Source organism: Equus przewalskii, chromosome 5 (assembly GCF_037783145.1).
Source record: "Equus przewalskii isolate Varuska chromosome 5, EquPr2, whole genome shotgun sequence".
In the NCBI taxonomy this organism is placed as follows: domain Eukaryota; kingdom Metazoa; phylum Chordata; class Mammalia; order Perissodactyla; family Equidae; genus Equus; species Equus przewalskii.
In genome coordinates, this window is record NC_091835.1 from 6,469,682 (window position 1) to 6,484,711 (window position 15,030).

The 15,030-nt window shown below is 50.9% G+C and overlaps 1 long non-coding RNA gene across 1 annotated transcript; it reads left to right on the plus strand.

Moving 5' to 3' along the window:
* Window positions 1-8,524: 8,524 nt before the first annotated feature.
* On the plus strand, window positions 8,525-12,820 carry LOC139083670 (uncharacterized). Its single transcript, XR_011540579.1, has 3 exons — window positions 8,525-8,836; window positions 9,721-9,988; window positions 11,013-12,820. It is a non-coding gene; the product is annotated as an uncharacterized lncRNA (long non-coding RNA).
* The last annotated feature ends 2,210 nt before the right edge of the window (window positions 12,821-15,030 follow it).

Genomic DNA, 15,030 nt, shown 5'->3' on the forward strand with positions numbered 1-15,030 from the left:
CTCCAGCAACGAGTCAACAACTGTGGACCGTCCTGGAGGCCAGATGGACCAGAAGCAGAAGCCAAGGGCAGTACTCGGGTCTGAAGAGAAGGGGCCAAGCCCAGGGTGGAGAGGGTGACAGAACCAGGGTCACAGAATAGGAACTGCAATGGGGCCTCTGCAAGGGCAGCAGAGGATGGACCCAGGGGGATGAACAGGAGACGCAGGCTTAATTCCAGGAGGCAGTCCAGCTCCTCGAAGCAACCTTTAACATGCTGAATGTGCGCCTTCCTGCTCGAGCTTCTGGGAGGTTGAGATGTTTTTGATGTCTGACAACTGCTGTTCACACCACAGCAGACCTCACTCGCCCCAGGAAGGGATGTCCTTGCAGATCCTGTCACTTGGTGGAGAGGAGGCATTGCCACGCCTTTTCTCTCCTTCTCCAAACGGGATTTTTTCTTTTGTCAGCAAGCTGTTGAGACTCTGGGACCCTGAGCAAGGCCTTTTGTCCTGGCTGCTCTTCCATGCCCACCCTGACTCTCCCTTTCCTTTGTGTAACTCGACTGCTGGAAGAAGGGGTCCATACAGAACGCTGGCATCCCAGCCCTAACTCCTGTCGAGCTCTATGGGGTGTGCTTTGTGCGATGTTTTCCTTTTCTTTTCTAAATCCTGAATTATTTACCAACATTTTCAAACTGGGAGAATTCATGCTAAAGTCTGGAGAACTGGTTTCACTTTGAAAATTAGCCGGTTTGGCCACATTGAACCCTCGTTCCTGAGGCCACACTCATTTGGGGCTGAACAGCCGCTGACCTCCTTTGATGGCACGTGAACTCTCCCTTTGCCACAGTCCCCACTGCTCCTAATTGTATGGCCTTTTGCCTATTTAACTGAGTTCTGTTAGCTTTCTGGTACACATCAACATTTGAGTTTGCAAACCCTTGTCCAAACTTTGGACTCTCACAAAGTCCTCGGTGAAAATCTTCTCTTAACTAATCATGGGGACGAGTGCTTTTTAATTCCTACTCTGTACTCCACCCCCTACTTCTTTCTCTCCCCTAATCTCAGCTCCATTGGCCTTAGCACCTGCACAGCATTTCTAAATTATTTAGACCCTACGTAAAAGCCTTTCCTCATCCTGGGTCCCCTGCCTACTTGGATAAATATTAACATTTTCTATAAGGTGTAAAAGGCTCTCCAGAGTGTTTGGCATATAGAAGGAGTTCAGAAAATGGAAGCTGTGGTTACTGCTTTCGTGGTACCCTAGTTCTTCCAAGTACAGATTCCTAAGCCTCCACTGCAGTGCCGCCCTGCAACTCAAGACCTCGCTCTCGTCTTTTCTCCATGGACACAGCCACAGCTTTCTAACTGGCTGCTCCGACCCTGCCTGGTCCCCTTCACACCTTTCTGCCCACATTGAGATCGAGCTAAAATGCAGTTTTGTCCGTGTTACTCTTCTGCTTAAAACCTTCAATGCCGCTGTTTTGATGTGAGAGGGTTCGAGATTCTTCATGGGACTTGAAAGTGGCTCCAAGACCCAGCCCCTCCCTACTGCTGCACCTCCACCCCCCATCCTCGTCTTATGCTTGACTTCCCATCAACACCAAACCACCAGCGTTTCCCCCAGCACTCCAAGCTGCATCTACCTCCGTGCCTTTGTCTGTGCTGTTCCAGTGGCCTGGATTACCTTTCCCAGCCCTACCACCTCTTACCTGCCTCTATACTCATTTCCTGGGTCTCACCACCACCAGCAAGCCCTTCCCGTGCTGAGGATGCCTGCCACACTGCCCTGGAGATCTTTAGCACTGTGCCCGCCCCCTCATCCCACAAAGCCAGCCCGCATTGTTTGTGTGGCAGGACCTTGAGGATGGGAACGGCCTGAGTCCCGTTCCTGTTTCTAGCCCCCAAGCACGGCAGGGGCTTCGTCACCGCACATCAGATGAGTGAACAGGTAGGTAAAGGACGTCTCTGATCAGAAAGTAACTTCTCAGCCCAGTCCTGCATGCTTCCAGAGGAGAGGTGAGTGAGTGGCACAGACAGGGCCCTCTGGTGAGCAGCTCCAACTTCTGGAGGCTGGAGGGTTGCTGCCCAGCGTTCTTCTAGAGAAAGGCTTGTGGCTCATTTCACCCTACTCCTTCTCCAGGATTTCACATCGCAGTGGCTTCTGTGTTTCATCACAGGTGCACTGGCCAAAGACGTGGGCTGTCTGAGGTCAACATTCTGTCTTTGTCCCTGTCATATGCACCTATCCTATGACACCAAGGGTCCCGCTTTGAGGTTTATGTGCCATGGGACCCCTGCCCACAGCTCTCGATCCCCTGCGCTGTCACTTTTTAAGCAAGGGCGGTTTGCACAGATCAGATGAGAGGATCGCTAGAAGTATGGGGCACAGGGAGTGGTGGTGTGACAGAGTCATTCCCATGGCAGATCCTGTCGGACCAGGCCCAGGCCAGGTCTGGACGCACGGGGGTGAGTGTGACAGACAGTCCTTGTGTGCAAGGAGCATGCAGTCCAGTGGGGGAGACAGACATTCATTAGATACTTGCACAACTAAATGTGGAGCTGTAACTATGAGAAGCACAGCAGAACAGTCCCTGGGCCTCGGGGGTCGGTAAGGAGGGGTCTGATGAAGGGAGGGCTGCCTTCCTTCCGGGAGGCTGAGAGACGGAGAGCAGAGTTGGTGGAGGAGCAGACGGGTCAGAGGGGCGGGACTGGAGAGCTGGCTGCAGCGAGGGGGACCGATGTGGAAGAGGCAGGAGGGGCTGAGACCCGCGGGTCTGAGGCTTCAGGTCTTTGTCCTAAGAGCAGGGGGAGCCTCGCCAGGCTTTGAGCCAGGACCTGAGTTGATCACACTTGTGCTGGGAGAGAATCCTCTCTGGCTGCAGCATGGAGAGCAGACGGGAGCAGGGTGCAGCTTTCCTAACAGGAAGGTGGCGAGGGGAGGCCCCGGACGCTGTGCTGCCTCCCCGTGGAAGCTCCGCCAGGCCGGGGAGAGTTGTCCCTTCTGTTTGCAGGCCCCAAACCATGAAAGCAGTGCTTGGCCCCTCGCAGGTGGCCCAAATTCCTGAGTGCCTCCAACTTCCTAAGGGCTTCAGGGCAGGGCTGTATCCATTGCAGACCCCCACCTGCCGAGGGAGGGCTCCGCCATCTTGACTCATTTGACCAACTTGTCCTGGGGCCCAGCACATGCTCAGGCCAAAGATACGAAGGGGAGACAGAGGAGAATGAGACACAGGGCCAAGGACACAGGGCCAGGGCCGCAGCTGCCTTGCAAGAGCGAGGACTTTATCACAGAGGGATCTCCTGGAGCCTGGATCAAGGTCAGCAGAATCTCATGTGGGGCCTGCTGTGTGCAAGCTCTCTGACCTCAGGCAAACCGCTTTACCCTCCGACAGCCTCACTCTCCTTATCTGGAAAGTGGGGTGATAAGAACTGCTTTGAAGGGTTTTTGTGAGAAATAAGATGGTCAAATGAGATGATTTTTATGAGTCACCCTGCTAAGAGGCTGGTACACAGCAGGTCACCCAGCCATGACACTGCTCTCCTCCTCCCCCTCTCTCCTTGTTGTTCCTATTATTCTTATTTGCAGCCAGCCTTCCTGGTGTTTCTCCAGAAAACCATTAACCACAGTTAAATAAACCAATTCTTGCCTGTACTCCCTCATAGTTATGTGGAGCTGCCCACACAGAAGCGGCTCCGCTCCGGCTCCATCGCCAGTGTGACTGCATGGCCTCAGGACTTTTGCTTTGGGGCTTTATGTGAAAATAGGTTTGTCTCCACTTCAATGGCTTCCTACATGCAGGGTGTCTCTCCTATGGATGTCTGACCTCTCAGCCTGGCGTGAGTACTGCCCACCCAGCCCTGGGGGCCCTCCCCTCCAGGCCACTTCAAAGGGAATTTTGCACACCCCTCATAGCCTATATTTTAAGTCAAATCATTTGAAATAAGCCCTCTAGACCTGGTGGAAAATCTCCCCGGGCATTTTTATGTGAAGTGGAAACAGAAGATCTTATTTTTAAAGGAAAGACCCCTCCAGGACCTCAGGATCTAGTGGAGAAGACCTGGGTTGGCCTGGGATGTGTGTCACAGGAAAGGCCTGGGGGGAGAGGCTGCGGGCTTCCTGGAGGTCACACTGAGTCCTCCCCAGCAATCCCTTCAGAGTGGGCTGAGAACACACCTTCAGGAGCAGGAGCGGACTGATGCCAGCCCCCTCTGCGTCCTTGCCAGGCAGTTTGGGTGAGTGACAGGATGACTGCTGTTGAAATACACCCTCTCAACTCACACTGTGGCCTGGGAGGGATCGGAACCCAGTGGGACGAGGGCAGAGTCAGAAACAGCTCCACTAGCTACATGACACTGCCCTTATCTCCACAAATATTGACTCTGGAGGATCAAACAAGTGGCCAAAAAACAATAATATTTTCCCCTGGAGAGAAGATCCTGTTCCAGACAGCCAGGCCCAAGTCGGGCAGACAGGCAGAGGCACGCAGCACACCTGCAGGTGAAGGTCTCTCGGGGGCCCTGCTCCAGCTCAGCGCATCCCTCTGGAGTCGTTGATGGTTATGCCAGGGAATGAGAAAAGTGGTTCAGGGTGCCAACAGGTGGTCCTGAAGAACACCAGACACCCCATATTCCGGATCGGAGTGTTCAAAATCAAGGGATTGCTCCAAGATGCAATGGCCCCACAGTAAGACCCAGCCCAGGTTTGGCAAACATGGAGTGAACCCACTCTTTGGACTGGCCATCCTGCCAGGGGCCTTCACGAGAGAGTCCACTCAATCCTCACAGACGCCCCCAGGAGCTAGGTGGTCTCGCCCCATTTTGCAGATGGGGAAACTGAGGCTCCAAGTAGTGTGGTGACTCACCAGAAAGTCCCCCGTGGATTACCTGGCAGAGCTGGCATTGGGACCCCCAGATAACTGAGTATGTTGTGCTCCTTCTGGTAGTTTCAAGTTATGAAGTGGTTGGTGTTAAAGCTCCAAGGCCCCTTTCCACAGGGAAGGTCCAGAGACCAGGATTCTGAACAAAGAGCAGAAGCTGAGGTCATTGACTTGGATGAGCCTCTGGGTTGTTTACTATTTTGTAAAGATGTGGATGGAAATAATTATTGATTCTCCACTCTGGCTCATGGGCAAGAGGCATAATTTGGAAAGTTTCGGCAAGATGCCCACTCCTGCACCCCAGCCGCATAGAGTGTGTGTGTGTGTGTTGGGGGGGGGGGTGTGGAATGGGGTAGAGGATTCATTATGACTCTAAACCTTCCCTTTTGCCCGATCCTCAGACAATGATCCCTTAGTGTCCTATGTCTCTTGACTATCATTACAATACAGCAGAGTCGCCAGGACCCTTCTCTATAGAAGGAAAGGGCTGGGCCGTAGGCAGAGGCTTCTAGGGGTGGGTGGGCGTGGGGATGAAAAGCAATATCCTTTAATGAAGATAACAGTGATGGAGACAAAGAAGCAGAGAATGCAGAGAGAAAGAGACCAACTGCTCGCTAAGCTACAGTGACAGAGAGGAACAACAAAGTAACAGATAGAAATAGTTGCATTGTGACAAGTTGCAGGGAGGAGAGAGAAACACTTTATAGAAAGGGAGGAAGGCAAGTTTCCCTGGAGGCGGCAGCTGGAAAGATTTCCACTGGGAGGAAGATGCACACGGGAGGCTGTGGGTGAGGAGGGTAGCTGGGGGGCTGTGCGGGGGACTCAGAGCAGCAGGGTTCTGAGTGCTGGGAGTCACCCCAGAGACACAGCACCGCTGCCTCTGCCGGCCCTGATGTACTGCCAACCTCTAGCAGCCCCCAGAAAAGCAGTTTCCAACAGGTCCTGCCATCCATGGCTGAAACCCAAGGGGAGTGTGGAGTTGAGATGTGGGAGAGGGGAAGAGGGTGCCAGAAACACCCTCCCTTACAACCAAGGAGCCAGAGCTCTGATTTCTAACACCACCTCCAGGAAGCCTTCCCAGCCCACTGTTTAGGCAGCAGAGCTCCCCATGATCCATCCAGAGGTTCGTGTTCCTTTTGCTTTGTGTTCATAGCTCAATAGAATTATAATCAGGGTCATAATTCCCTATAGGCTCTTTTATTTGTGTTTTTCATGTGGGTGTGTATTGTTTCTTTTAATAGCCTGTACATTTCTCTATTTCTGTTTTACCTCCTTTGCAGTGTCTGGTGCAGGGCTCCTGTTCTTTTGAGAATGTACAGCAGTTTCTACTCCTTTCTCCTTTAGCAATTTATACTTTAAAAAATTCCCATGGTTATTAAATTTTGTGCCATTCTCCTGGCCATATCTTCTATTCAAAATTTCCTTCTGACTTGAAGGCTCTTTATATTGCCCATTGCCCTTCGTGGGGTATTTATTATCTCTTGAAGGCAAAACAAGTATTTTCATTCCCATTTTATAGATGAAGGGACTGAACCTCAGACACCTGCTCAAAATACTTAACCTGGCCAAGAGATTAAACGACCTTCTACATTTTGTACCAACATATGGTACCCAAGCTGATTTTAGGTGGTATTCCACGGAACATCTTTTATTTGACAAATTACATATTTTGTTTTCATATGTAAAGGAAAGGTAGTATATTAAAGCTGTGTTTTCAGACATATTATTGCTTGCAGTATTTTACTTAGATAAAATAAGTGAGTTGATTTGAAGGTAAATATTAAGGAAATAATAATCGAGGTGGGTCAAAGAGATGGCGAAAATCAGAAGCAGGTTTCCGAACGACTGATGTTTGGGATATACTGCTTGGTGTCGGCTCTGCACACAATGGCACTGGGTTAGTGGGGTTTTGCTGCCTGCCCACAGCCAGGATGAAGAGGCAGGAGTGCCAAGCAGTGACCAGCGCTCAGGGAGAGAAACCACAGATTCGTCCAACGACCTTGAGCGAGAAGGAGCTTCCTTTCTTCAGGCCGCAGTTCTCCCATTGATGGAGAGAGGAACCACCCAGGCTGCCTAAGGGTAAGTGTGTAGGGAGAATGGCGCAATCTCCATCTACTATGGGTGAAGCCAGGCAGGAGGGGTCTTGGGGGGAGTGGGGGGAGAGCACACAGGAATCATAGCAGACCAGCCCCTGCCCTCCCTGAGCTTTAGCATCACGGGGAGTTGGAGGAGTGGCTGGAGGATGCAAAAAGAAGCTCAAGGCAACCTGAACTCAGATCTCAGGACAGAGATCTCGGTGGAGCTCCCTTCCTGCTTGGCAGTGTTAGGAGCAATGGACAGAGACAGGGCAGGTCTGCCTCAGCTTCAGGAAGGGGCTCTACCAGGAACCAGAGTCATGTTAGAAGAGAACCTTTCTCCCACAGAGAACATCCCTGCTCCTCCACCAGCCTGGAAGGAATCTCTAAATCCAGGGCCCTACTCTTCCTCCAAAGAAAGGCTCTTTGCTACCTCCATCCCCCCAATGGCTTCATTTCCAAGCGGGATGATTTCATCATTTCCTCTGAGCCTCAAATCTCCCTCCCTCCACCCTCAATCTCGGCTGAGCAGTTGCAGCCTCACCAGCTGGCTTCTGATTGGAGGAGAGAGGCTGCAGTTTAATTACAGAGCCAAGGAGAAGCAGGGCCTGCCTGCAGAACCATAGCCTGTGGTCTATACAGCTCTCTCCCAGGCGGGAAGGAGGAGGGGAGGCAGAAGGGGACCATTCAAACCCAGTTTTCACCCCTGCCCAGCAGCAGTTTTGGAAAAGACCAAATGTGCCTACAGCCACTTCTTGCTTTCCCTGACTCTCTGCTGAGGCCACAGATTTCCTGGAAAGGGGAGTTGGGGCAATGAAGTGTGTGCGACCTTGAGGGAAGGGTAGGGAGTGAGAGGATGGGGAGGGGCAAGGTCTGTGTGCTCAGCTGGACACACAGATTCTGTAGCCTGCATTGCAACATGCCTTTGTGGTGGACTTGGGTTTCAGCTGGAGGAGGGGTCTGGCTTTTGTGTGTGTGTGATTGTGGGGGAGGGAGGCTGGTGCTGTGGGGAAGAGAAGGCAAGCTGAGCCTGGGAGCTTGCAATTTCCCATTGCCAGGGCCTTGGAAGAGCTGGCTGGGTCCCTGCCCATCCTTTATTTGTTTAGCTTTGTCTGCTTCTCAGTGGCCTCAAGGTGGTAAGGGTGCGAGTGATGGGGAGATGAGATAATTTTGGGGGGCTGAACAAGTTGCTCAGACAGTATTGTGCGGCTGAGATCCATTGAGCAAGCGAGAGAGAGAGAGAGAGAGAGAGAGAGAGAGAGAGAGAGAGAGAGGGAGCGAGGGAGAGAAACCCCCTGGAAAGAGAGGGGGAGAGAGAGACACCAAGCACAATGATACTAAAAAGTAAATGTGAAGATTCAAAACCAAGAATCTGTTAGAGTTCAGAGGGGCCCAAGGTGGCAAGTGTGTGCCATCTCTGTCCGGGATGAGGGCCAGGGAGTGGGGGCAGCAGGATTTCCTGGGAGGGGAGGGGGTGCCCGCAGACAGATCTAGGATTAAGAAGTCTGCTGCGTTTCAGGAGCTCCCCCGTCAGAGTGTAAGATGGGCCGTTGTTTGCTGGGGCCTGAAAGGTTTATTTAACGGTTCCAGATAGAGTGTCGCCAAACAGATGTAGTCTTGTTCCTCGAAAGAAAAGCTGCCGCCGGGAGGAGGGGGCAGGCCCATCTCATGGACGCAGTGGCCCGGCTCAGATTTTCACAGATGCTGCATCCCTCTTGAAGCCTTCTCAGGGAAGCCAGTTCTGTCCCTCCTGATCCTGGCACCCGCTCGGCCTCCTTGTGCCACTTGATCTGCCCTCCTTCTCCAAGAAGTCTCGGGGGCACCCTGTCCAGCTCTGAGTCTCGTCCTAGATGACCAGGAGGGTCTGCGGGGCCTGGCCAAATGCTGGATTGAGAAGCTGGGGTGAGGCTGGGGACCGGGACATCTCACCGTGGGATTCTGGGAGGGAGTGGGAGCCCCTGGAGTGGCGACCCAGAGGGAAGCTGTGGGCACTGGAACCTTGGTAAAGAACCTGCCATTTATGGAGCTGGCCTTTGCAATAGGCATCCTATTGCTGCCTTGAGGACACATGTAGGGATGCTACAATGGGCGGGCAGTTGGACGAAGGTTGGGAAGTAATCCTCCAGGGTCTGTATTATCTCGGAGGCCTGACAGTCTTTGAAAGCCTGCTCTCTGTAATTAAGGAGGCCCCAGTGCAGGGGTCAGCATGCTGCGGACCTCGGGCCTATTCTGGCCTCCATCTGTTCCGGTAAATAAAATGTTATTGGAACCTAGCCATGCTCGTTTGTTTAAATATCGTCCTTGGCTGCTCTGGGGCTGTAATAACAGAGTTGAATGGTTGTGACAGAGACCATATGAAGCCTGCAATGCTTAAAATATTTACCCAAGGGGTCTTTGACTGAAATTTTTGCCGACCCCTGATCCAGAGAATTCAGGCTGAGGGATGCTTTTCCCAAGGGAGGGAAACAATGGTGGATTTGTTTAACCGGCTGCACCTCTGCTCAGGCTTGGAGCTCTGCAGAGTTCCTCCTCAAACTGAGAGCCCCAGAGCCCAGAGGGAGTGGGAGACCCAGGGCAGGAAAAGCGTTGATTCATTTTTTCCCAGCAGCCTGCCTCTGAAGAGCAGTAGGGCCCCTTGCTCCCCAGGGAATGACCTGCACTTTGAGAAGCAGAGGGTAACAGAGTGAGGCCTGGCTTCCATATAGATGTCCTGTCAGTGAGAATGGGGGAGGCTGTGCCCATGATGCTTTCCAGAGGTGGCCTGAACTCTATCTCCTGTCCCACAGGCTGTTTGTCCACTTCCTTGAAGGTGGGCTGGCCTGGTGACTGGTGGACCAGGAGGATGAGGGGGAAGTGATGATGTGGAACTTCTGGACGCCAAGGAGCCTTGCGACTTCCACCTGGGCCCTCAGGCCACTCATTCTTGGGACACTCCCTCTTGAAACCCAGCCATCAGGCTCTGAGAAGCCCAAGCCATGTGGAGAAGCCATAGGTAGGTGCCATTGTTGACCACCCATCTCAGCTGCCAGCCAGCTGGCCTCCACTGCTGGCCAGGTGAGTGAGCAACACTCTTGGATGGCTAGGCCTTCAGATGACCTAGGTCCTGGATACCGGCCACCATAACCACACAAAAGAGCCTGTACAAACATTACCCAGCAGAGCCCCGTCAAGCCACAGAACTATGAGAGATGATCCACATGGTTGTTTTAAGAGTTATGCTTTGGGATGGTGTGTCACACAGTGAGACGTAACCAGAACAAGGGCTGAGGCAGTGTGGGCTGTAAGGGGCATAGGGGATGACTCTGGCCACACACCTTGAAGTTAGCACCAGGTCTTGAGGTAGAGTCCTGGTTTCTTGGCTCCCTTGGAGTAGGGGAAAGGTAAGGGTTTGAATCTGGCTCTATTATATACTACCTGGATGGCCATGGACAGGTCACGTAACCTCTCTGGGCCTCATTTGACACTTATGAGACTCAAATGAAATAACATCCATGAAAGTGTTTGCAAGACTGACTGCTCTTAGCTTTATCCCCTCTTCCTCTTGTCACTGCACTTCACTGCCTGTTGCTATGGCCATGCAGATCAGCTGGACGCCCTCCTTATGGTAGGGAGAAGGTTCCAGATCCCATGGCCAGTTCCATGCCTTGTTCCAGGCCTCTGAGGGCCACTGTGTTCTGAGGTCTCCTTCTAGTTCTTTCTTGCCACTCTTGAGTGTGCTTCTGGGAGGCTCTGGGCATCCAGTTATCCCTTCCTGCCGCAGTACAGCCTGGAACCACGCCCACTGCTTCCTACCAAGCTGTGAATTCCACCCCCTGCAAACCTCTTCCCAGCTTTCTTAGGGGAAGGGAGGTGCTGCTTTCCTGACTTCACACTGAGGAACTCTCAGCCTTGTGCTCCCCTCCTGCAAATGCCAAAGGCTGTGGGCCCCTCCTGAGGGCAGTAAGGTCATAATCACAGCACAGCTACCTATCCTGGAGGGCTGCACGCGGGCAGGGTGCTGGGGACTGCAGCGTGACTGTTCCATTTACTCTTTGCAGCAACCCTCTGAAATAGGTCCTGTTATCATCCCCTATTACAGATGAGGCAACTGAGGCTCAGAGAGGTGAAGTCACTTGCCCCAAAGGACACAGCCGGTGAGTGAGGGGTTGCACGTGAATCCAGATGGCCCGGCCGCAAAGCCTTTCTCTCAACTCCTCCACCAGCCTCCAGTGGTCACATCCTCATTCTGAATCTTTTCTGTTGTGTCCTCTCCACTTGGTGACTTTAGAGTTGACCAACTGAATTCAGGAACTCCTAGAGGGCAGGGCACCCCAAAGCCTGAGCCAGCATGTGGGAAGAGGCATTTGGTTGAGAAGTTCTGAAGACAAAGATGATGATGGGGATCAGGTCAAGTTGTAGGCCTGGCACCCACTCAGGAAGTCCCACAAAGCAGGCAGCCTGGCCCTTAGTTACCCCAGAGCATACTTTTCACTTTTCATCTTTTCCACAGTGGAGCTCCTCAGATTTTCACTGTGGAGTTTCCAACTGAGGAGTCAGCTCAGAAAAGGCAGAGCTCCTCATGCCTGTTTGTTGTTTCAAGACTCACAAAGGAGGGGGAGGCCCTGGTCTGTAGCAATTCCTAGGGGTATGGATAGAGGGTAGAGGACACTTCCTCTGCTGGAGCAATAATCTTATCTTTTTTGCCTCTTTCCTTCCTCCTGAAGCAACATCTAAAACTAAAATAAAAGCCTCCATAATAAAAAAGTCTGCAACCCATGCATGCAAGATGATTTTAGGTGTTACTCAAGATGTTTAATCATGATACATGGGCAAGACATTAAATAACATTATATGACATGATTCTCTTTAAAAATTCCTCCTATCCTTGAAAAAGTGCTCAAATTTGCTAGTCATCGGGGAACTGCAAAATAAAACCACAGTGAGAGACAACTATATGTCCACCAGAAAAGATGGAAAATGCCAAGTATTGGCAAGGATGGAGAGCTAGTGGCACTCTCAGATACTGCTGATAGGATTGCAGACCCATACATTTACATGGCAAGACTTTCTGGCTCTCTCTATTAAAGCTGACCACATGTACAGCCCCTGGCCCAGAAATCCCAGGTCTAGGTATAGACCCAACAGAGATGTGTGCTCATGATCCACAAACAATGTGTTCTAGGAGGTTCTCAGCAGCTGTGTTCACAGAAGTCAAAAACTGGAAACTCTTGGGACCGGCCCCGTGGCCGAGTGGTTAAGTTTGCGCGCTCTGTTGCGGTAGCCCAGGGTTTTGCCGGTTCGGATCCTGGGCATGGACATGGCACTGCTTATCAAGCCATGCTGAGTTGGCATCCCACATGCCACACTAGAAGGACCCACAACTAAGAATATACAACTATGTACCGGGGGGCTTTGGGGAGAAAAAGGAAAAAAGTAAAATCTTTAAAAAAAACAGAACAAAACTGGAAACTCTCCAGATGCCCATCAACAGCAGGATGGACAGATAACTTGTGGTGCAGTCAAACTACGGAACATGACCCAACAAGGAGAAAGAACCAGTAAACTATATGCAAGAATATGGAAGAATTTCACAGACAGAATGTTGAGCAAAAGAAGCCAGAGACAAAAAGGCTGCATGTTGTATGTTTTCATTTAGGGGAAATGCAAAAACAGGCAAAAGTCATCCCTGGTAGTAGATGTCAGGATCATGGCTACCCTTGGGGGGCGGAGGTGGTGATGACTGGCAGGGAGCCTGAAGGGGGCTTCTGACCTTAGTGTTCTTCTTCTTCACCCAGGGACTGGTTATATCGGGTAGTCGATTTGTGAATGTTTATCATATGTGATATGTGTTTTATCACTTATGATATCATAAATGGTAATGATAAAATATATCATAATTTTATCATTTATGACATGTGTACTTTCTTGTATGTATATTACATTTCAGTAAAATGTTGTAAAAAAACATTCCTCTCCTTCTGATAACTTAATGGAGAAAAATCTCAGCTTGGGTCTGGCTTGCCTTTAATCCTTCTCCTTGGACCCGCTCATCTTTTGTTAACCAGGGGAGAGTGTCCCAGGCTCAGAGGCTTCCATAAGCAACAGTATCCAGCTCAAATTGAGTAACGCTGTTTTCTCTCCATTGTGTTTATTTTTATGGTTGCTATCTATATATGGCCATCAATACTGGTTTTCCATTTATGGTATTGATACAAAGTTTCTTTTAAAAATAGCTTTAAGTAAAAAAGAAAAAAGTGAATTGACACATTAAAAAATATTATGTAAATAATAGTACAGGTGGTACTTAGTTACGTCCACCTTGCGAGGGTGGAGTTTGTGCAACACCTTTCAAGTGAAAAGAGGCAGGGATTAGGGGGAGGGGAGGAAACCAGTTTCAGCCTGTCCCCATCTCTCAGCGAGTTCTCATCGCCCGGCACAGACAGGCTTTCAGGCATAAGGATGTATCCTTAAGGGAGGACTCTTGAGAAATTTAAAGTAAGGAATGCTGCGAGAACACGGGACAAAGCCCGGGCCCCGGGGCAGAGCACCAGGTTTCACTCAACAAGTGTAGGAGTCTCCGTGTGCCTGCACGTTCTGGGCCCCGGCCTGCAGGAATGAGCCAAATGGCGGAGCCCCAGGCCAGCCGGCAACCGGCCTGGGCTGTGGTCAAGCCGCTCCACTTCTCTAGGCTTCAGCCGATGGAGGATGTTCTGTGATGGAAGCCTCAGCAGCAGCAGCCATCCTTTCTAGAGTAGAACTCTGAGCCTCGTGGGGAAGGACTTAAAAACCTGGGTTTGCTGTGGGTGGGTGGGTAGGTGTGTGTATGTGGGGAGTAGGGAGGTAAAACTGACTATTAACCAGAGAACTAGGAGAAAAGATTGGGGGGGGGGGTGGTGGTCTTCAGACTCATTAGAAAGAGAAACCTCATTGAGTCCTTTGCATTCAAGTTTAGCCTACTTCGCCTGCTCAGCTCCAGGTTCTCGGCTAAGAGATCAAGAACCTTAAAAGGAGTTGGAAGGAGAATGAATCTAAAAAGATAAGTAAGTAGCTGAATGAATGAATGAATGCCTCTCCTATCTTCTCAACAGACTCATCACTGCCTTTCAACTCCAGCTGCTGGGCATTGCAAGGGAGACAGAGAATAGGGACTCTGCCAAGAGTATTTTTAGAGACAGTACTTTTCATTCGTTCACTCATTCATTCATTCGACACATTTACTGAGGGCCTGCTGGGTGTGACGCACTATATTTTAGACCTGTGCCCTGTCCAATATGGAGGCTTCCAGCCACATGCGGCTACTGAGCCTTTGAATTTTGGCTAGCTCAGATTGAAACGTGCTGCAAGCATAAAAATGCACATGAAAGCTTGAGGACTTAGTACGAAAAAAGGAATTTTAAATCTCTCATTAATAATTTTTAATATTGACTACACACTGAAATGATAATTGGAATATATTCGATTAAATAAAGTTCATTATTAAAGGGGGTTCCACCTATTTCTTTTTGCTATATTTTAATGTGGCTACTAGAAAACCGAAAATTGCACACATGTGCAAGTTTGTGGTTTGCGTTAGATTTCCACTGGACAGTGTTGCGCTAGACGCCGTCCCTACTCTGAAGGTGCTCAGACTGCATTGGGAGGGTCCTAGAGAGCCAATGTCGCCAGGCGGGCACCAGCCACCAGAGTGCAGCGAGGAGTGACCAGCAGCCTCCCAGGCCTGTCTCTTCTTACCTCTGTCAGATCTGCAGCAGACACAGCTGGAGTGATTTCCGGAGGGTCAGCTCTATGTCACGCCTCTGCTCAAACATGGATGCTGCACCCCCTGCCCGCTAAGTGAAGCCAAACCTTCTTACAAGCCAGCTGGGTTTCCTGCCAGCCCCACCTCCCCAAGCATTCCGCTGGCCACAGCGGACTTCCCTTCCCCAACCTCACTTTCCCATTTCTGTGTCCTTGCTTTGCTGCTCCATCTGCTTGGGGTGTCTTTGTTAGTCCTGCATGTCCGTGGTAGAATTCCAAGGTTCAATTTCAATTCTGATTCATCATGAAACCCCCATCACCTCTACATCTAAATATTCCTCCTCCTCACAGCTTCTGCCAACCAGTTATCTGTTCACCTT